Genomic DNA, 21,995 nt, shown 5'->3' on the forward strand with positions numbered 1-21,995 from the left:
GTTCGATATCCCAGACGAAAGGTAATTTTTTTTTTTTTTGTAATATGTGTGTGTAAATGTTAGTGTATTTATATATTATATTTAATGAGGTTAAATATGTACATACGAAGGGATTGTTGATTGATTGTTTTATTTGTTAATGCAACACTTAATGACATTGTTGCTTTCGATTATTTGTATTCATCCCCTTCTCCTCTCTTTCCTACATGGGTGACCGATCAAAATTCCATCCGAAATATAAATAATCCATTTGGTTGGAATGGAATGGTATTGCTCACTAATATATTTTATTTGTTTGTAATGGCCAGCCTTAAGTTACGGATTGCTTCTAACTGTCAGTCTGGTGTGTTTCTCAATGAGCTTCAGCCAAGGTCTGATGGCCCTGTAACAGTGATGATCTGTCACAAATGGGATGTCATGAATAAGAGGGGGGATTCCATGAGTACTGATTTTATCGTGTCTGATGAACAGGTATGCTAACAAGTAACTTTGTTATGTCAATCCATGGTATAAATATTAAAAATTGTCTATCTACGTGTGTTATTGTGTAGGCGAATATCATGTACTGTTCTGCTAAGCATAATATGGCATTCAAGTTTGTTGAAAGGTTGGAGGAAGGTAGTCTTTATACCTTGGTTGGGTTTAGGGTCATGTCTAATAAGAAGGATTTTAGCAATTTGAAAGATAGTGCCTACATGATTGAATTGGATGGGTCTACGAATGTCAGAAAGTCTACTGGCGATGTCAATAGATTTGTGCGTTCTGCTTTTCAAATTTGTTCATTCGAGAAACTTGTGCCAACCGACAACAAATACTTACTTGGTTTCTTTCTCTGTTAAATCTTATTGTCATGGTTGTAAATCTCGGTTATCTCGGCCGATATATCCCCGATATATCGCTTATCGGTGGTCGACCGAGATGATATATTACCGATATATCCCCGATAAATCCGATATATTCCCGATAAATCCCCGATATATCGCTTATCGATGGTCGACCGAGACGATACCGAAAAGCGATATTTACAACCTTGCTTATTGTAGTGAATTTTTTTATATATTAGTTGTTGTTTCAATCTAGTGTTTTATTGTGTTCCTTTGATCTGTTTGGGGGGTTTTTTGGATTAAATTTTACTTCCCTTATGATGAATTTGTGTGTGGTTATTTTTTTCGGATGGGGAGTACATATGGAGTTTTGTTTGTATGCGTGTATTTAAATATATGAATGTGGTCTATTTGATTTGGTTTTGTTTGTGTTCCCGATCTATTTTGAATGATAGTTGTTATATGTCCTGTAGATGTCATGGGTTAGATTATGTATGTTGGTGCACCGATAACAAAGTCCATAGGAGCACAAACGGTTGAATTCCTTCTGACCAATGAGAGGTACGAAATCTGCCTATTTTTTAGTCATTTAGTGGTTATTTGAATTTTGTCGAAAGTATTCCACTTACCATCATTTGTGGTTGTCAATTTGCAGTAGTTTGCAGATCCCCGTCACATTATGGGGATTGACGGGTGAAGACCTTATCAAAAAGAAAGGATCAAAGGCCGACACTTATGTGTGCATTCTTACTGCCATGACTGCTAAAAAACACAATGGTTAGTATATTGTATGTGTTGCATATGTTGACGTGTTTATCAATTGTTATAGTTTGTTTTGTTTTTGCCCTGTTGTGAGTATATTGTATGTGTTGCATATGTTGATGTGTTTATCAATTGTTATAGTAATTTATGTTTTCCCCCCCTTGTTTTGTAGGTGAATTGGGGGTATCGAATACATCTCCAACTCAGATTCTTGATGATGAGAATTTGCCGCCTTTGAAATTGTTCAAGGATGGTCTTGGGTTGTAACTATGTGCCATTCAAGTTATTCCCATGAGCTATCTATGTTAAGCCTAACAGTTAACACTTTTGACTTGCAGTTCTGAGGATCTTAGCACAAAGCCAACTGCACCTGTTGATGTCGTCCACACCAGGACAAGCTGGTATCTGGTGACTTGCTCGAGCGGCCGTTGTCGGAAGGGGCTCACAAGGACCAGGGAAGGGTTCTGGTGTAAAGGTTGTAAATCCAGTGTCATGTACCCCCATATCAAGTATATGTTGTTTTCTTGTGAGCTTTGATATGAACAATTGTTTTTGTTTATTAAGTCTATTGTGTGGCAGGTACAAGCTTCATTTGGAGGTGAGAGATGAGACGGCGTCAATCATTGTTACTCTTTTTGATGAACCAACATAACAACTGTTGCATAGGACAACAAGCTCCCTGATGGAGGAGGAACGAAAGGTGTTATATGGTTTTCCGTTGTGAAAGTTATGTGGTGAACTATTAAGGTTAATCGGCAGTTTCTAACGTTTTCCTTTCAGAATGACTCGATTGATGATGTCCTTCCACCTGTTTTGCGTAACCTTCTTTGCACGAGACATGTGTTTGAGGTTAGGGGCCATACATACTTCCATGCTGGTGAATATGAAGGCTTCAATTGTAGCGAGGTTGAATATGTACTCGATACCCAGGTGCAGAGGTTGCTAATTCCGCATTGCTAGGTGATGAAAGTTTTTCAGAGTTATTGGGTATCCCAAAGTGAGATGAAGGTGTGTGTATAAAAGACTGGATTGATTTCTACATTCAATCTGATTATTAAGTTTTAGATGATGGTCAAAGATAAAGCTGACTTTCATATTCAAAATGCCTTTTATTTAAGTAGCCTACCATTTTAAGTTCTTCGGTCTACAGTGGTCCTGTGTTCAGGTACATGTTAGTTGCATTCGTATTTAAATTTTACCATATTTTTAAGGGAGAATTACATAGAAATGCTACTGCCCTTGTTTAGTTCAATTTATTTATCATTTTTTGCATGTGCCATTTAAATATACGACCTCTTTTTTCCCCTTAAGACCATTTGTTATCTCGCAGTTTTCATGCAGTTGCTAATATTTTAGTGAACTACGAGGACCGTGTGACGCAAAACGTTATAGGAACATAAATTGTTGTAATGTTTTAACATATTCCATGAAGCGAGTATTGACATTTTTATGCGGAGGGAGTAGGATTAACTTTGTTTAAGGATGCCTATAGTTTCTTTTGTAATACCTACTTATGTCTTAGTATTATAACTAAATTGACATATTGACGAAGAAGTATCTTACCTTTCTATGATGGTAATATCTTCGTTTATACATAAAATAACTCTAGATCGAGAGTTAAAAATGGTTATAGATGTACAAGTATTCTTGAAATAGTAAGGCTTATAAATTACATATATGGCGCTTTTCCAAATTCCTGCCATGTTGTTTGAAAAGCTGCTAGCAAACTTAAGGGTTTTGTTTTTCATTTATACAAATATCAATGCCACTAGAAAGTTTGTCATTGAACAGGCATGCCTTGCATTTGGTCCATTTGGATATTTAAAAGTTTATTTAATATTTGGTCCAAATTCAAATGTGTTTCTATCCTAGAAAAATTGGTTATGGTAATTTGCTATTTGTCAGGGATGTAGACATTGATTTGCAACAAGTGCTGAAATTGACCTAGCTAATATCAAAAGAAATTGGGGAAAGCTTTGCTAACTTTTTTCTCTACCACGTACATAAGGAGTAAAATTAGTACATAATTTGGCTGTAGAAGTTAGAGGCTATGGTGGCAAAAAGACTGACTGATGATGGTCTCCAAATGGCACTACCATAAGAAATTGTGTGTGTGTGTGTGTGTGTAAAGAGAGAAGGCTGGTGGGGAAAAAGTAGGTACTAAAAACTGGATGGATGTATCAATTTAATCAGTAGCCATTTCAGTTCTTCTTAATTGGAATCAATTGATTTATTAAGTAAATTGTTATACTCAATGAAAACTCATCCAAGCATATCAAAATATTAGGTTTCTTGAATTATAAAGTAGTCAAAGTTTGCAACTTTATTATTTTTGGGTTATATAATCTTTGATTATTATGCTAAAAGTTGGTGATGTATGGTTTACATTGGTTTCTTTTCAAGATTTCTATTTTGTTCTGATTTCCAAGCATTTATTAATTGACAAGAAATTCATCCACAATAAAATTTGATCAGGTCAACTTCTTTCTTATCTCTATCATATCCAATTGCTCATATATTTAGCTTGCGTAGTGTTTGCTACTTGTGGGACTTAGAAGATGAAAGAACACCCCTGGTATAAGGTGACCAGTCTTACACATTGTTTCATTTAAAAGTTGGTTGAAAATTATTACGATGATGTCATTACGGGGATGACAGGTCTATTGGTAGTTTGTTACGCCTGTAGCTAAAGGTAGTATTATAGACTAATTTACATATGAATGTGCTTATCATGGTGGATCTGCCTGTTTAGATGCAACTTTGTTACAGGCTCGGATTGTCACTAGACAGAGAAAATGGAAAAAATGAACGAATCTGATACTATACTTTGATCAATACCACCGATTTGCTTATACTTTATTAAGCTCTCATGAGACGTGGCATTGTCAACACATGGAAGTTCTATACATAATCTTCACAAGTCTATGTAAAGAAAAAAACGAAAAGTTAAGACCGTTGGATTTTATGGCCCATGACGCAGACCATGTTTCAAACAACATTAGCCCATCTAACAAAAAAATATTTGCTTACACTGATTTCAATACTGGTCCAAAAATTCAGAAGTACATAATTAGTCCAATACCATTTTTTGTTGCCACCATGCCACGATACCCGACAATAGACGTGAATCCCGACCGCTTACCTAGCCGTGCAACGCACGGGTCTTCACTCTAGTAAATATAATATTCTTTTTGCCGTACAAATATGGTTGCATGCATTTAAAGAGACTACTTTAATTCCTTAAATGCATTGGTTAAAGTACAAGAATAAAGTCACTTGATAGTGACTTGTCGTCTAATTAACAAACCACATTTACACGCGTGTAAGGCTTTTAACAAAGGATAGAAGGGTTGTCCGGGTAAAAGCGTGTAAAGGCATAAAGTCAATTCCTCGTAATCAGTGTTCAGATTTGTAAGGTCTAGAACACTGTCAAGGACTCCAGTCAGGAGATCTGGTAAGTCTGCCAATGAGCTCCGCTATTTGTCAGACTTCTTTCTTCAGACTTCAGTCTTCAATTTAAGTGAGAATGTTCTTTCTTCAGTCTTCAGACTTCAGTCTTCGACCAATCTGGTGGAATCCAGATTCCTATACAAGTACACAGTTCACTGGTCTTCACATAATTTCTGGACAAATCTTCAGAGGGCTCCAGTGGTCTCGTCTGGAGCGAGTCCAGTAAATCTGGACTTAACAAATTCCCCCTATTTGTTTAGAAATTATGCAAGGATTTTCAAGATTTTATCTATACAAGTTTGTGCTTGAAAAATCCTTGAAATTTTGACTAAGTCTAAATTTTAGTTACTGGAGATCCACTTTATAGATCATCAGTGTTCCCAGTTTATACATTTTAATCTACTATACTTAATCTGGTCAAATACTTGTAAAAATAAAATTACAACTCCTATTGACAAACATCAACTGGTGAAAAGTTACAATTTTACAAAGAATTTACAATAAACAAGTAAATGATAAAAGAGTCGGGCCATCCTCTTCTGCATATGCCCACTGGCTTCTTCACTGGCCTTTCTCTTAGAAGTTGGAGAAGTTGGTGTAGATACTGCAGCTTGCAGACCTAAGAAGACCTCCATCTGTTCTTTTCTAGACCATTCCTTAGAAATTCTTTTTATGAAAAGCCTGGCGTGAGGAGTTACATCAATCTTGCTTTTAAAGGAGAGCCCAATTTCTTTCAGTTCTGACCATCCAAAAGCTCTGACTGTCGTATTTGGCCTCTCATCTGTGAAGTTTCCTACTCTGAAGAGTTTTACGTGGAACCTGATCTGGTTTTCATAATTTTCTGCCAGATGGATTTTTGCACCAAGAATAGGCCTGGCATTTGCTCTGAAAGACATCAAATAATTGTACCTTTCTCTTGTCTTGGCTACCTGAACCATCTCTTCAGTTTCTCTGGACACTTGCCTTTGTTTCACTTCCTTGTGAATTTTTGCTTGATTGATTGATTTGGAAAGGTCTAGAGGAATGAATGTACTGAGATCTGCGTCTCTAGTAGATTTTATCTTCTTTGCCAGAGGTTTTGGCAGTCCTTCGATTTTTCTTCTATATTCATTCTCAAGAACTACAACATTTTTCCTCATTTGGGTTTGAAGCTTCTCCAATGCTTCCCTTCTTTTGGCAACAAGGTCCAATATACTTACCCCACAGATTTCTGAGTCATATACTTGTTCATCTTGAGAGTATATGGACCTTAGATATACATCATCTAGTGCAGCAATGCATTGGTGGACTCTGGGATCATCTTTCATTTTCTTGTAAACTTCAATTTGCACTCCCAGACGTCCAACATGGTAAGAATCCAAGGTTCCCATTTTTGCCATGTCCAAGTTATAGGCAGCCAGATCATCCTTCAGATTCTTTTTGAAAATTTCTATGGCAATGCATTGTTGCTCTAGTCTTTTGGAGGTTTCATTATCAGCAGATGGAAACACCTCACCAGCCTCTTCTCCAATATTTTCTTCAGGTTCCCTTCCAAATACCACTTGCTTCTTTCTTTTTACCATTTTTGATTCTGAAGTGATATCTGGGAATTCCTCAAACACTTGCTCACTGGCATCAGTACCAGTAGCTTCTTCTTCTTCTTGCATAATGGTATCAGTACCAAGTGCCCTTTGAGTTTCTTGTGCACTGGCATCAGTACCAGGCACATTTGTTCCAATAACCTTCTTCCAAACTTCAATTTTCTTTTGCAGATCGTCACCAGACTTTTCCCCCTTGGAATGATCACCAGCCATGTGGGCATTCCAGATTTGTTCAAGCATGTGACGATCAAATGAACCAAAGTTCCTTCCAGACACTGGAGTGGTTATGTTAACAGTGTGCCTAAGTTTTTCAAGTTCTTTCTTGATATGATCAACTTCCTTAGGCAACTGTTTTGGCAGTTCTTTGTCTATGATTTTGACAACTTGTGGAAGCAACCCATCTTGAATATTTCGTAGAACAGACCCAGAAAATTCTTCAGTTATTTCCTTTAGCATGTCACCTCGGAATTTTTTCAATATTTCATCACTAAGGTTGCTGATAATTGAATTTTGGTCTAGAGTTGGCCTGCCTTCCAGACTCATAATTCTGGTAGTCAACTTCTGAAGATCTTCAGTCATGCCAGTTAATGGTTGTGCAATTTCAGCATTAATTGCAGACGTAACAGAAGTGACTAGCTTCTCTTCTAACCCCTGGACTGCCACTTTAAATGTTTCAAAATTGTTATTAGTGGCCAGTACCAGTTCATCCAGTTTCTCAAAAACAATCTTCTCATTTCCAGCAAAAATATTCATTTCTGACTTCATATTCCTATATATAGATTAAAAACCGTGCGAGGTTTTTAGCGCTTTCTCACATGCTTTTTTATTTTAACATATATGTAGGGATCACAACCTTTGAACTTCTTTTCTTTTACTTTTTTGTCATCTTTGCTACGTTTGTCCCTCTCTCTCTTATTATTTTTTTGGGTAGAAACAAGAAAACAAATTCGTGGTAGCACTTCACAACACCACCCAAAAACACACCACTTTCATCAACTTCCGGCTATGTTTCCATCCATGTATTTCCGAAATTCCAAGCAAAATATAAGATCTAATCACAAAACATGAGCTAATTTGTAACTTTATCTATCCAAAAAAACAAAAAACTGGTATTAAAAACGGCAAAAACTTGGAATATTTATACCTCGAATTCTTAAATAGCAAACTTTTGTTGATGAGAATAGACTTAATCCCAGATAACAAATACATATTATACGCCAATTGCTTGAAAAAACAATTAACGTCGCTCTTAAAGCTGCATAAATGAACATTAAAAAGAAAAACAAATCCTAGCCACCAATCGGTAGTCATCCTCCAACGCAGCTCCACCACCACAGCTCCACCACATTTCATACCAATCACCGATGCACCAACCCCTTGCATTTTCTTTCAGTACAATATTAGATCCAAAAATTAGATCTAACCAAAAATTACATATAGTAATAAAAAATATGACAGATCTAGCAACTCTATCCTTTTTTTTCGATCCTGCTGCTCTGACATCACGAACAATTTTACCAAAAGGGATAATCGCCAAGTTTCTTTCAGTTAATCGTTAAATTGCACATCAACAAAGATGATGTGTGATTTTAAAATGAAGAAGATGGTTGGGATTTTACTTTGTGAGAGAGAGAGAATGATGTCATAGGAATGAAAAATACAAGAAAACTTTATGAAAGTTTTTTAACTCTATGTAAATAAAGTATACTACAGATGGACACCAAAACTCCAAAAGGATACAAGCATACAACTGTGATCATACGTGTTACAAAAACAGTCAATCTATTATTTGTTTTTTGTTTTCATATTTTATTAATGTTATATACAAAGTTTTTGGGTACGTTTACCTTTTCTGCTTAAATAAATTTTGTTTTTGATATAAAATGCTTTGATTTTTAAAGGATGGTGTCTCTCATTTTTCTTAAACCCTCGGCACATGTTTATCGAATAATGATATCTACAATATAATTTTGTGTTTTTCTTCTTCTTTGGCGATTTGATTTTTGTTGATGGTGATTGAATATATCATGAGCTACGTACGTTTATATATCCCAATACTTATATTTATAGTATAGTACAATATCATGTACATATAAGATGTCTTAGTTTTTCAATAAATACTTTTACAACTCATCTTCAAAAGTTTAAGCAATATACGATATGTCAAGTATATGAACTATCTACAAACCCGACTACAAGGTACCTATTATGACAAATACTATGTATGAATAATGTTATGACTTATCGTGAGATACTGATATTTGGTATGCTATCAAATAAATTAATTTTGTAACTAACAAAACTCAAAATGTGTTATCTAAACGCAAAATCTACTTTTACAATGTTCATTATTTTAATAAATGGCAACACCCGCGGCAAAGTGCGGGTTAAAAAACTAGTTAATATTAAGTACAGACTTGAAGTCAGAGACTACTTGAGAAGATGTCTGGAGGGATCTCTCTAGGTCCGCCACCTTATTAAAAAGGCCTTGGACCTCGGTGGAAAATGAAGTGGAGAGATCACCTGAAGGATTGACCAATCTGGTTGTGGAAGACACTGGCACCACACTTGTGATATTTTCAATTGGTTGAGTGGATGCCAATACTTCCAGAGGTTCAGAAGATTGAACTTGTTGGAGTTGAATGGGTGCAAAAATGGATTATGGTGGTGGTGTTGTGGATTCTGGTGGTGGTGGTAGTGGCATATTTGACAAAATCATCTGGGGGACCGAAGTAATAGTATGATCTACTTCCTCTTCACCCAAAAAGCCCATCTCTACATCAAAATCATTCCCCTCAGATAATGGGGAATCAACCATATCCCATTCTGGGTAGGTTTCAACAACCTGATCCTCAACTTGGGGAATCTCTATCTCCCTATTCAGATCAATCTGAGCCTCATGCTCCAGATTCCCTTCAACAACCTGCTCAGTTAGATCCCCCTCAACACTTACATGTACTCCCTCCACAATCAATGACCCATCTGCAGTCATGATGTCCCCATCCGTAGAAGTTGAGACTGGTATTACTAAAGGTGAGGCTCCAATAATGCCAGTCTGTACAAGAGTTGTGTCAGAAATTTGGCTATCAAATTGTTGTGTAGACACAGACTCTACTGAGGGTTGGGCGGACCCTCTTTCCTTTTCACCACTTCTTCCTACAAGAATTGTGGGAGTGGTTTCTTGTGGGTTTCCCTGATTGACATCTCCAGAATCTTGTTGGGGGGATTCTGGATGGCTTGGTTGGGTATTATGAGATGAGACCAGAACTCCATCTCTCCTAAGACATCGATTTGTGTTTCTTGGTCTGGTGGGAGGGTTTTGGATATTAACATCAGTTTGCTAAGCGTTAGGTGCAACCTGGGTAATAAGTGTCACCCTTTCAACATTGAGGACTACAGAGGGTCCCTCATTGTTTTGAGGCCTGCCTGACGCCTCTTCTGTGCTAACTGGTCTTGTTGCGACAGTTTGTATATTTTCAGCATCTTCTCTGATGAAAGAATGAAACATATTATGAGGGATTGGAACCTCATCAGGTTTGGATTTTAGATTTGATAATTCCCTCATAAATTCTGGGACAGAGAATTTGGTGGTCTGAAAGTCATATTCATTTTGCAAGGCACTTTTGAAAATTAAAGACAAAAAACTAATATATGGAACATGGGGTTTTCTACCTTTTGCCTTGATTCTGTCAACAAGGTCAACAAACAGGATTTCAGCAAAATCTACATGGTATCCAAACCACAAACAATAAGCTATCTTGAGATGCACTTGGTTAAGCTGGTCTAACCCTCCAGAGCTTCCACCCAGACACTCAACCAGAGGAGTGAAGAAGTATCTCCAGGAATCTGTTAACTTACTCATGTAAATGGTACCTTTCCTGGAGAGTTGGCCATGTTCATCCAAAATATTCGTATGGCCCATCAATCTGCACACCTCCCTTGTATTGATTCCTAAAGGAAGTGTGACAGCCATTTCATTTTCCACATGGTACTCCATCTGGAGTACTTCCCTGAAGATGTCAATAGCAAGAACAAAGGGTTTGGTTCCTTTCTTCAGGGTATACTGGATGGCAGGAAGATCACCGTTAACAAAAACGCCGGTGTACCAGAATTCATAAAGATAGTCGTGATACATCTTATTAGGGTTCAATGTCAGAGCACCATATAACGGACTGCTTCGAAAGAACTTGTTAATTCATCCGATCATAGATTGAGGATCATGGCTGCTTGATAGTTTTGCCATCCAGTTGTTCATGTTTATACGGATGACATCTGCTGTAAGAGTGATATGCCTTGCCTTTGTTACGACGGTAGCAGGGGTATAATTGGAAGAAAGAAGATTTTTGGGAGCCATATGAGTGAATAGAATATGAAACTGAAATTAGGGTTTTTAAGATTTGATGAAGTAAATATGAGAGAGATTGATGATTAGAATTGAATGAAGGAATTTGGAAGTAAATGCAAAGGAAGGTGAAAATGAAAGTTATATAGAGGAGAGAGAAAATGGGAATTCAAACGGTTTATTTTGAAAAATTATCCAAAGTAATTTTGATCGGGTTTGAAATCCGCATTAAATTCACCCCATCACAAATAATGTATGACGTTTGACAGCCCACAAAACTATCATTATTCACTTTTTATGTTCCCAAAGTAACAAAACCCACTCAGTATTTTGAAAACATATTGTAAGTCCCAGATATTATACAGATATGTAAGTAAGTAACCCGACTGGCAAGTACACACAAACTGGAAGAAGACCAGTTTGTGGTATGATTCAGATTATGGATGTGAACAAGTAATGAATGCAAGTAACTTAAAGAACAAGTGCAAAAACTATATAAATACTAGATATAATCAAGTATGGAGCATTGAGACACTTAGTATTTTTCAATGTATTTTCTTTATTGATATAAACAAAATACAAGGATTGTTGCGGAACAAAGATAAAGATGAAGTGTGTAAGTATCTAAACAATCCTGAAATACAAGTGATCTAAAAACTTGGAAATACTCGTAACAATCACTTAGAGTATATCTCACAAGTTGCAATGCAAGAGTTTCTAACATTTTGCAAGTTGTGAGAAGTCTTGTATTTATAGGCCAAGATGTCTTTGATGACATGGCAATACCGTACAAATATGGTTGGGAGTATTTATGGATTTGTACGACAAATCCATAACATGCTTGTGTAAGGTAAAATGTGTAGGTTTCTTTGATGTGACTTAACACAATTTATTCCCAACCTTTTACCCTAACTAGCACAATACAAGGTATAATGTTATTAACCGGGTAATGGCCATTAAAGTACTTTTGAAAAGACTTCCTCGTAATCAGTGTAAAAGTCTGTAAAAGTGTTGTAAGGACTTTTACACTGAGCTGCTTCAGTTTCATCTTCAGATAGAATCCTCTATGAGCTCTGCTTCTGAGATGATTCTCTTCTTCAGTCTTCAGTCTTTGACTTCAGTCTGAATGTCTTTAGTGGTGTTAATTCTGAAACTGAAGTGAAGCTTCAGTGAGCTTTATTCTGAATGACTTCAGAATCCTGAGTAAGCTTTCTTCACTAAACTTCAACTATTTTGAACAAATCATAATTGGTCGATTTTCGACCTAACAAATTCCCCCTATTTGTTCTGAAATAGTGCATGCATTTTAGATTTCTATCTATACAAGTTTGTAAGTCTAAAAAATGCAAGTTTTAGTTTAAGTTGTAAAATATTTCTAAGGTCATCTTATAGATCATTGATGCCTTAAGAAATTTTCTTGTGATTTTTCTAACTTAAACCTACTTCCTATCAATTGTTGTAACTTGCAACATATATATAAGATACTGAGATGATTGTTTGTTACAAGTACAAATGAAATGGAAAGATATTTATAAGTACAAACATATTTACATAAGAAGTAAACTAATTCTTTGCTGGCCTTGATCCTGAGGGAGCATTAGTAGCTTTCCTTTTTGTTGGCGAATCGAGCTTGCCAAATAGCCTTCCTACCATCTCCACCTTGGCCTTCATCTTTTGTTGAATTCTTGACATCCAAGCGCCAGTCAGGTGAGACTTAGGCTTCCCCTTCAGAGCATGTATCATTTCTCTATGCTCAGAGATCCCAAACTCATGTACAGAAACTTGCTTGTATTCTTCTTCTGCCCTTCCTTCTCTCCTTACGATTAAATCAAACAACCTCAGACCATCTTCTTTAACAATTTCAACATCCAGAATCTTTGCAGAATTAGACTTGTGTTTCATGTAATACTCATATTGATCTTTTTCATGTTTATTCTAAATCTAAACGGTGTCTTCAGAAATTGGTATGAAGGTGGAAAGGTCAAAATCACGATCATGTTTTCTTGATGATCTTGGGCCAGTAAGCTTTGGCTTCTGGGGTGGCTTGTACAGTTGCCTCTCAACCTTCTGAACTTCAGCCAGAATTTCCTTTTTCTTTATCTCCATCTCACTCATTCGATTTTTGACCAAGTCCTCAATGGACATCTTAAATGTGAGACTTTCTAGCTTCTATTCTAGAGGTGAGTCATTCTTGATCTTCAGATATCTTTCCAGTGAAAGACCAAGAGCTGCAACATCCAAATGATCTAGGGTCCCCATCTTCAGATGTTGTTCCCTTTCTTGTCTTCGATTATCCCTCCACATAACAAATTGGTTAGAGACTTGTTTCTGCAAGGCCTCCAACTTTTTGTTGTCTGCATCAAGATTATGTAGAGGGTAGCCTTGTTCATCAACCACAAGTCCAGAATCCTTGGACTTGGGTTCTTTAACCATCTGGGCCTTGCCCTTATCTTTCTTTCCTGCTTCCTTATCTTTCTTCTCAGATTGTTGTTCCCCCTGAGCATGTGCAGATGCACTTGCTTCAGTCCCAGCACTCTTCTTTGTCTTTTCAATCATTTCCTGAGTGCTAGACAGTAGACCAATTCCCCCTTTGGGGACCTCTGCAGGCATTTTGGAATAAGCATCAATAGTGGCCTTCATGACCTTCAGAGGTTCCTAACTCTGTTGTTCTAGGCAATCAGAAATGCCTTTTCTCATTGTTGAAAATTGTGCCCTTAACCTAAAGTTAAGGAGCAACTTCGCGTGTTCTTGCACGTCTTTGAGCATTTTTCGATCTTCTTCAGAGAATGAAGCAGATGGAGGTGGGGTAACAACTAGTGGTTTCTTGAGAAAGGTCAGAATTTTATCCAACTGTTTTGACTGGTCCTGAATCTTTTGATCAAGGCTTGACATAGAATTCTTGACTTCAGTAACGACTTTGTCAACCTTATCATTTGTATCTTTTGTAATTTCAGAGACCATCAGTCTAACCTGCTCTGTAACCTTTTCTGTCACTGAAACTGAAATCTGAGAGATTAATTCCTGAGAGATTACAAACTTCAGTTTCTCAGCCACATTTTCACCAACAGAAATCCTAAGTGCTTTATCATCGAAACTTGGTTTCTTCACCAACTCATTGACTTCCTTCCCGACTGCCAAGACATCTTGTTTCATCATTTCAACCGAGGAAGTTAGATTTGCAACAACAGAATTCTGAACATCCCTTTTGGTCAGTGAAGGCTTCACCAATAGCCCTGCTGATGTTATTACAAGCATACACCAATTCATTTAGCTTCCCAGCCACCAATCCTTGAGTAGATAAGCCCTCAACCTGAAGAAGTAGGTTTTGGACTTTGGCATGTTGTTTCTCTAACCGTGCTTCCATGCTCAGAGGAGGAGGCGATTGAGTAGAAACAGAAGCAATAAAGGGAAGTGTACGAAGACCAGCCAGAGTTTTATCCAACATAGCATCTGAAGGACCCTCAGATTTAGTCTCGGAATCTAGTTCCTTGTCTTGTTCTTTTGGTGCATCGTAATTCCTTCTTGATGGTACATCATGAATTTATGGGTGAAAGTGTAAGAGTTGTGGTGTGAATCTGGGAGAAGTGACATATGCGGGAGTTGTATTTGGTGGAAAGTAGGGGTGTTGGTGTGAAATTGGAGGTAGTTGATATGGGGGATCATTTTGTTGAAGTTGTTGAATTCTTGGTTATTTGGGGGAGGAGGCATTGGGGCGTTCAAGAGGTTGAAGGTTGGCTCAGAATCCGAATGATTCTCCTCCAATAAGTCCTCATCGAACTCAAAATCAGCAAGAGAATCAAGATTCTCCTGAGTTGGCTCATCTTCATCCCAGATATTAGTCGAAGCTACTATCTGATCAGATATGCCCTGGTCCAGATGACTGGCATCTGAACCAGCACCTGGTTCAACATCTGCAGCAGTAGTTGCATCGTCACCAGTCAGAATAGGCTCCGCCCAAGCATCTTAGCCTGCAAAATTCGATACCGGAGTTGCCTCAGTAATTCTTGTGCTGTCTCCAAGAATCTCTTCATTTGCCGTAGAGGTTGAAACTTCAGTTTCCCTGGGTATCACCTGAGAAACATCAAGAGTTTGTGCACAGAGAGAGTGTAAGATTTGTGAAGTTTCAGGGGGTGCTCATGCAGACTCAACTTCTAATGTGTGTTGGGCTGACACACTTACATTTTCTTCACCATCTCCTCCTAAAGAAGTTTTGGAGATGGTTGCTTATGGGTTTCCCTTTTGACCTTCTTCTGGATCTTGTTGGGAAGATCCAGAAGGCTGAGCTTGGGTACTAATATCCTTGGGCTGTGACGATGGCTTAAATTTTCGCAATTTTAAAATGCCCTTTAGTGATCCCGAGGGATCTTTTTGGAGATTCTCAGGTTGGTCAATGAAAGAAGTAGGCGGCGGGGTGGAAGAACTTGATTTGGATTTAAATAAGTTCAACATTTTGCCACTAGATGCACTGGTGGGTCTCACATTCTTTTGTGACCCGCCCAGTGATCTTTCTGAGCCAGTCGGTGTTGCTGTTTCAGTTTTATTTGTACCAATTACCTGACACGCAGGAGATAGCTCAGGTTCCTCGTCAGAGGTAGAGAGTCTAGAGAGATCTTTGCAGAAATCAGTTGCAAAGCTCTCCTAAAGATCATCAGCATATGCGTCGCCCAGAATATTGATAAAACAGTTACTTAGGAACCTTTAGAACGTAATATGCACACTTGTTTTCCCTTTCAACTTTGACACCAACTAGGAAAACAACATTTCGGCAAAATCAACATTCATTCCATGCCACTATTAATATCCCATCTCAACTTGGATCAAAGAGATCTGATCCAAACCACCATGGTTCCCACCAAGGCACTCAACAATTTGAGTCCAGAAGTACCTCCGACAGTTTTTAAAGCCAGACAGAAAGATGTGTCCAGAGGTCTTCAAATTTCCATCACCATCAAGCATTTGATCATGGCCCATGTCCAACAAAACTTCCCTGAAGTTTGTTCCTCTCTTTCTCTTCATATATGCAGAGGATGGAGGCAAGTAGTTCAGATGTAGAGCCTCTCTGAACCCATCAAAGGTGATATTGCACTTCTTAGTTCCATTCTTAAGAGTGAAGGAGATAGATTTTTCATCTTTACTAATCTCCGTAGTGTACCAGAATTCTAGCAGATATCTATGATATAGATTTTGGGGGTCTGCTGTCAAGGCATAATGTAAAGGGCATGATTCAAGAAATCTGTTTATTCTGCCTATGAGAGTTTTGGATTTGGCATTTAGAGCCGCCTTGAAGTTATTCATATTGAACCTGATGGTTTTAGGTTCAAAGTTTTTCGGCCACGATGAACTTGCCTTCACCCCCGGTTTAGGAGGGGAGAATTCAAATGCTATAAGAGATTTGGGTTCCTTTGATTGTTTAGCCATTTGAATATTGTGAATGAAAATGAAGATGAAGTAGATTTAAGTGAATTTTGGGTTTGGAGAGATAGAGAATTGAATGAAGGAATTTGAGGGAATTTATAGAGAGAGAATGATGATTGGGGAGTAAATGAAAAAGTGGTATTTATATTTATTGTGGAAATTCAAAAGTAAATCCAAAAAGAATATAAATATAAAATATTTTGAATCTCAAAACCGATGGTAATATATTTAATTTGAAATCAATTTTGATCGGTTTTGGAATCCGAAAATAATTTTTGAGTATAAGTCCGCATTAAATGCAATGACGGTTTAATACCCCATTTTTCAAACAGTTTCACCATTTTCAAGGAAAAAGTGATCATTATTTTTCATTTACGGCGCCACTTAGGTGTCATATCAGCAAAAAGAGCATCTTGGAACAGTAATAAACATGTGGACATATAACATCCAAGTATCCATGAGACATATGAAGTGACCGTTGGACTTCAGTTTTAACTTAATAAAAACTGAGCATGGTCAGTTAGTGCAATCTGAACCATCTCATTTGAAACAAAATTCTGAAGTCCTTCAGACAACTGAGACATTTTAGTCCAAAATATTTTTCTGAGAAAAAGAAAAATTTCTTTTTAGTGAGAGATTCTTTTAAGTGCAAAAACATTTTTGACACTTCCCCCTGAACAAGTGCTACACTGGATTGAGCATTCCTAACTCGCTAATGAGATGTCTAAAAGTTTTAACATCCAAAGGTTTGTAAAAACATCAGCTAGTTGTTTGTCAGTGGGAATAAAATATAACTCAATATCACCTTTAATAATATGGTCTCTGATGAAATGATACCTGAGATCAATATGCTTGGTCTTAGAGTGCATGACAGGATTGTGAGAAATTGCAATGGCACTTGTGTTATCACAAAAGATTAGAGTCTTTGTGTAAGTAACACCATAATTAGTTAGTTGGTTTTTCATCCACAAAATCTGAGCACAGCAACTGGCTGCAGAAATGTATTCAGCCTCTGTAGTGGATAGTGATACTGTAGTCTGTTTCTTGCTTGTCCAACTAACCAATTTGCCACCAAGGAAATGACAACCACCTGTGGTACTTTTCCTATCTATCTTACAACCTGCATGGTCAGATCTGAATTACCCATTAGATCTAGACTTGAGCCTTTGGGATACCAAAGACCAAGTCTGGGGACACCTTTCAGGTATTGAAAAATCCTATTCACAGCTTTTAGGTGTGAATCTCTGGGAGCAGACTGAAATCTTGCACAAAGGCATGTTGCAAACATTATGTCAGGTCTACTTGCAGTTAAGTACATGAGGGATCCCACCATACCCCGATAAAGTGTGGAATCCACTTGTTTTCCATTAGGATCTGAGACCATTGAAAGTGGTGCAGAAATGGGAGTATACAACATTGGTTGTGTCAGGTTATCCATCCCTCTTGTGTATGGAGACAGGCAATTGCTGAGGATGGAATATACATAGTACCAAATCTTTGGTAGATTCTTCAGTTTGATATCTTTCATCTTGGTTAAAAGACCTTCATAACCAAGAGAGATCAAAGCAGCAAACATCTCTTCATTCGTCTCAAAAGTATCAAAATCAGCATGTCCATTAGAGTTTGCTTCAGGAAGTCTTAAGATCCTTCGGAAATCATCAAGATTGAACTCGAACTCATAAGTTCTATCACCAGAATGCAATTGATATTGAAAATAGCCTTGGCGACGAAGTTCTGGTGATTTATGTTTGGCTTTGGATCTTGAAAGTGTTGGATCTTGAGGCTGAACAAATGTAATAGATCTCCACATATCATAAAGATAGACTTCAGCCAAGTCTAATTCAACAGTGAGTGCATATGTGAGAGGATGATTGTGGAATATTCTTGAAACGATTGGAAAACCAGGAGCAACGAAAGGATCAAACAGTGCTGTGTTATTTCTCATATTACTTGTGTTTTCGGCAACAAGTATTTCTTCAATCGATTTGTTTAGAGCAACCTCGTCATCATGTTCAATAACTTCTTGAGGATCCATTTTTGTTATTTTTCTGATTTTAAGACATAAAACAATTTAACGCACTCATAAAATAGAGTTTGAATAGCAAATAACAAGGTTCACTCAAATGATTTATATAAAATACAAAGAGGTTCACAAAGGTGATCAACTCAGTGTATTCTATATAAATAACTTGAAATGAGAAAAATGAACACAGAAAAGTCAAATACATATTTCCGTATATAAACTTACAAAGAAGTTCACAAAGGCGATCAATTCTCTGCACTTTTATATATTTTCATATGTACATAACTTTGAAAATTAGGTATAATCATATAAGTACAAGATATTTGAGAATAGTAAGGAAGTAAACAAAGGCGTTAGATTCCTCGTATTTCAAATATGTTGCAGTTATATGACAATACAAAGCACTTTGTCACACCACACAAAATTTAAAAGAAAAAAAATTGAAAGGAAAAATAATTTTGGAAAAATTTTTCTAAGTATGGCAATCAGGACGATCTAGACAAGATCGTCCTGAGGTTGAACTCAGTTATTATGGAAAAAAAAAATTAAGTATAGAAAAGGAAATTTGGACGATATTGTTCAAGATCGTCTCAACATTTGTTATTGGGAAAAAGGCTAAGGAAATAAAATGGGACGATCTTGTTCAAGATCGTCTCAACGTTTAACATGTAAAAAAAATTTTAAGTATGGGAAAAAGAAAGTGGGACAATCTTGGACAAGATCGTCTTAAAGTTTATCAACTTGAAAAATGTTGAAGTGAATGAAAGATATTGAGACGATCTTGGTAGGATCGTCTTGGAAACTAAGTTGAAAAACTTCACTTCACATGTTGGAAAAATTTCTAATACTTAAAAATATAAAGTAAAATCATGTCAATTTCTGGAAAATTGAGCATGATCTCCCCTTATATTTGTAAGTACTAGATTTTGAGCAAAACTGATCTCTAACGAGTTCAGTTACCCATCCAATTTGAATTTCAAAAACATTCAACATCCACACAGCGAACAGACCTTAGGACGATCCTGACAAGATCGTCCTGGTCTTGGTCTCAGGGGTTATAAGGGAAAAAAATGAGTGGAACTAGGACGGTCTTGGCAAGATCGTCCTATTTTCAAGTCGTTTTGGAAACCAAGACGATCTTGGTCAAGATCGTCTCAGAACCAAAATAACTTGAAACAAAGAGACTTAGCCAAAATCGTTCTAATTCCAACTGGTTTATCACAAAACATAATATGATCCAAATTAACATCTAAACATGGCAAAACATTTATTGTGTGAAGTCCCTCACTCGATGGTTTAACCCACAAGTGTAGAATAACAAGTCAAGTAAACACTAGAGAGGACTAGTATTAAATGTCAAGTAAGCACTAGATTGGACTAGTATTACGATTAATATAAATGCAAGAAAATATATAACGTAATACGTACTTATGCAATATAAAGATAAGCAAATAAGTAAATGGTGAGACACAATGTAATTTTCAAGTGTATTTTATTTATTGATGTTAAATAAAATACAAGGTTGTTGCGGAACAAGATATTACAAAGTAAGTATCTAAACAACCTATGAATTACAAGTGATCTAAGCTTTGCTAAATAAACTCTTTGATCGAAATACTTAAAGTTGTGAAGTATGACTGTTTAGATCGAGAGTATTTGAGCAAAGGCACCAAATTGCAAAAGTATGTAATTTGGAAGAGGAAGTGACTTGGTATTTATAGGCAAAAAGAATAAATATAATATTCTTTTTGCCGTACAAATATGGTTACATGCATTTAAGGAAATTACATTAATTCCTTAAAAGCATTGATTAAAGTACAAGAGTCATCTAATTAACCAACCACCTTTACATGTGTGTAAGGCTTTTAACAAAAGACAAATGGATTTTCCGGTTAAAGGCATGTAAAGGCATAAAGTCAAATCCTCGTAATCAGTGTTCAGACTTGTAAGTCTAGAACACTGACAAGGACTCCAGTCAGGAGATCTAGTAAGTCTTCCAGTGAGCTCCGCTATTTGTCAGACTTCTTTCTTCAGACTTCAGTCTTCGACTTCAGTGAGAATGTTCTTCAGTGGAAAAATCTTGACTGGAGTGAAGTCCAGTGAACAAATCTGGTGGAATCCAGATTCCTGTACAAGTAAGTTGTTCACTGGTCTTCACATAATTTCTAGACAAATCTTCAGAGGGCTCCAGTAGTCACGTCTGGAGCGAGTCCAGTAAATCTGGACCTAACAAATTCCCTCTATTTGTTTAGAAATTATGCAAGGATTTTCAAGCTTTTATCTATACAAGTTTGTGCATGAAGAATGCTTGAAAAATTTGACTAAGTCTAATTTGATTTTCTAGAGAGCCACTTTATAGATCATCAGTGTTCCCAGTTTGTACATTTTAATTTCTAGACTTAATCTGGATAATTACTTGTAAAAAAAATAGGAATTGCAACTTATATTTACAGACATCAACTGGAGGAAAGTTACGATTTTATCAACATTAAAATAAATATAAGTACAATATCAGAGTCAAGCCTATTTCTTTTCAGCATGCCCAGCTGGCTCTTCAGTGGCCTTCCTCTTTACACCTGGAGATGAAGACGAAGTAAGAGAAGTCCTTAGGCCCAGCTCCATCTCCATCAACTCCTTCCTCATCCATTCCTTGCCAATCCTCTTCATAAAGTATTTCACATCCTGGGAGACATCTTTACCCCTGAATGAAAGCCCAATCTCTCTTAACTCTGACCACCCAAAAGCCCTGATTGAGGTGTCTTTTATTTCATCAGTAAAGTTCCCTTCTCTAAAGAGTTTGACATGGAACTTAGAGAAGTTATCATGATTTTCTGCCAGATGGATCTCAGCACCCAGTATAGGTCGGACATCAGCTCTAAATTGTGACAAATCTTCATACTTTTCTTTTGTCTGAGCCCTTTTTACCATTTCATCCACTTCCATGTACACCTTTCTCTGTTCAGCAACTTGTTGAAATTTTTCTTTATTGATCCTTTCAGTTGTGTTCAAGGGAATGAAGGTGCTAAGATCTGCATCTCTGGCAACTTTGGATTTTCTGACTGGTGCCTTGGGCAAACCCATAACTTTCTTCCTATATTCATGCTCCAGAGCAGTTGCATTGCTCCTTACTTGTTGCTGGAGATTTTTCAGTTCTTCTCTTCACTGGGCAATAAGATCCAGTATGCTCACACCATAAATTTCAAAATCATATACTTGTTCATCCTAAGCATACATGGATCGAATATCGACGTCATCCAAGGCATCCAGACACTTCTTCAGCCTGGGATCATCCTTCATCTTCTTGTAAACTTCAATTTGTATGCCCAACCTGCCAGCGTTGTAAGATTCCAGAGTCCCATGCCTGGCCATATCCAACTGGTGAGCAATCAAGTCATCTTTTAAGTTTTTCTTGAAGATTTCACTTAAGATGCACTCTTGCTCCAGTCTCTTTGCCTTGGCCTCATCAACAAACACATACTCTTCTGCTTCATTTGTTGGTTCCCCAGATACCACTTTCTTTCTTTTCAGACTTTTCATTGTTGTAGTGATATCTGGGAACTCTTCAAAAACTGGCTCACTGGCATCAGTACCAGCAGCCT

The 21,995-nt window shown here is 37.1% G+C and overlaps 1 long non-coding RNA gene across 1 annotated transcript; it reads left to right on the top strand.

Annotated features, from left to right (window-relative positions):
- The first annotated feature begins 2,002 nt into the window (after positions 1–2,002).
- LOC122597837 lies at positions 2,003–2,545 on the top strand. The gene is made up of 3 exons (XR_006323475.1): positions 2,003–2,061; positions 2,166–2,286; positions 2,367–2,545. It is a non-coding gene; the product is annotated as an uncharacterized LOC122597837 (long non-coding RNA).
- Positions 2,546–21,995: the final 19,450 nt, after the last annotated feature.

Source organism: Erigeron canadensis, chromosome 1, assembly GCF_010389155.1.
Source record: "Erigeron canadensis isolate Cc75 chromosome 1, C_canadensis_v1, whole genome shotgun sequence".
Classification (NCBI taxonomy): domain Eukaryota; kingdom Viridiplantae; phylum Streptophyta; class Magnoliopsida; order Asterales; family Asteraceae; genus Erigeron; species Erigeron canadensis.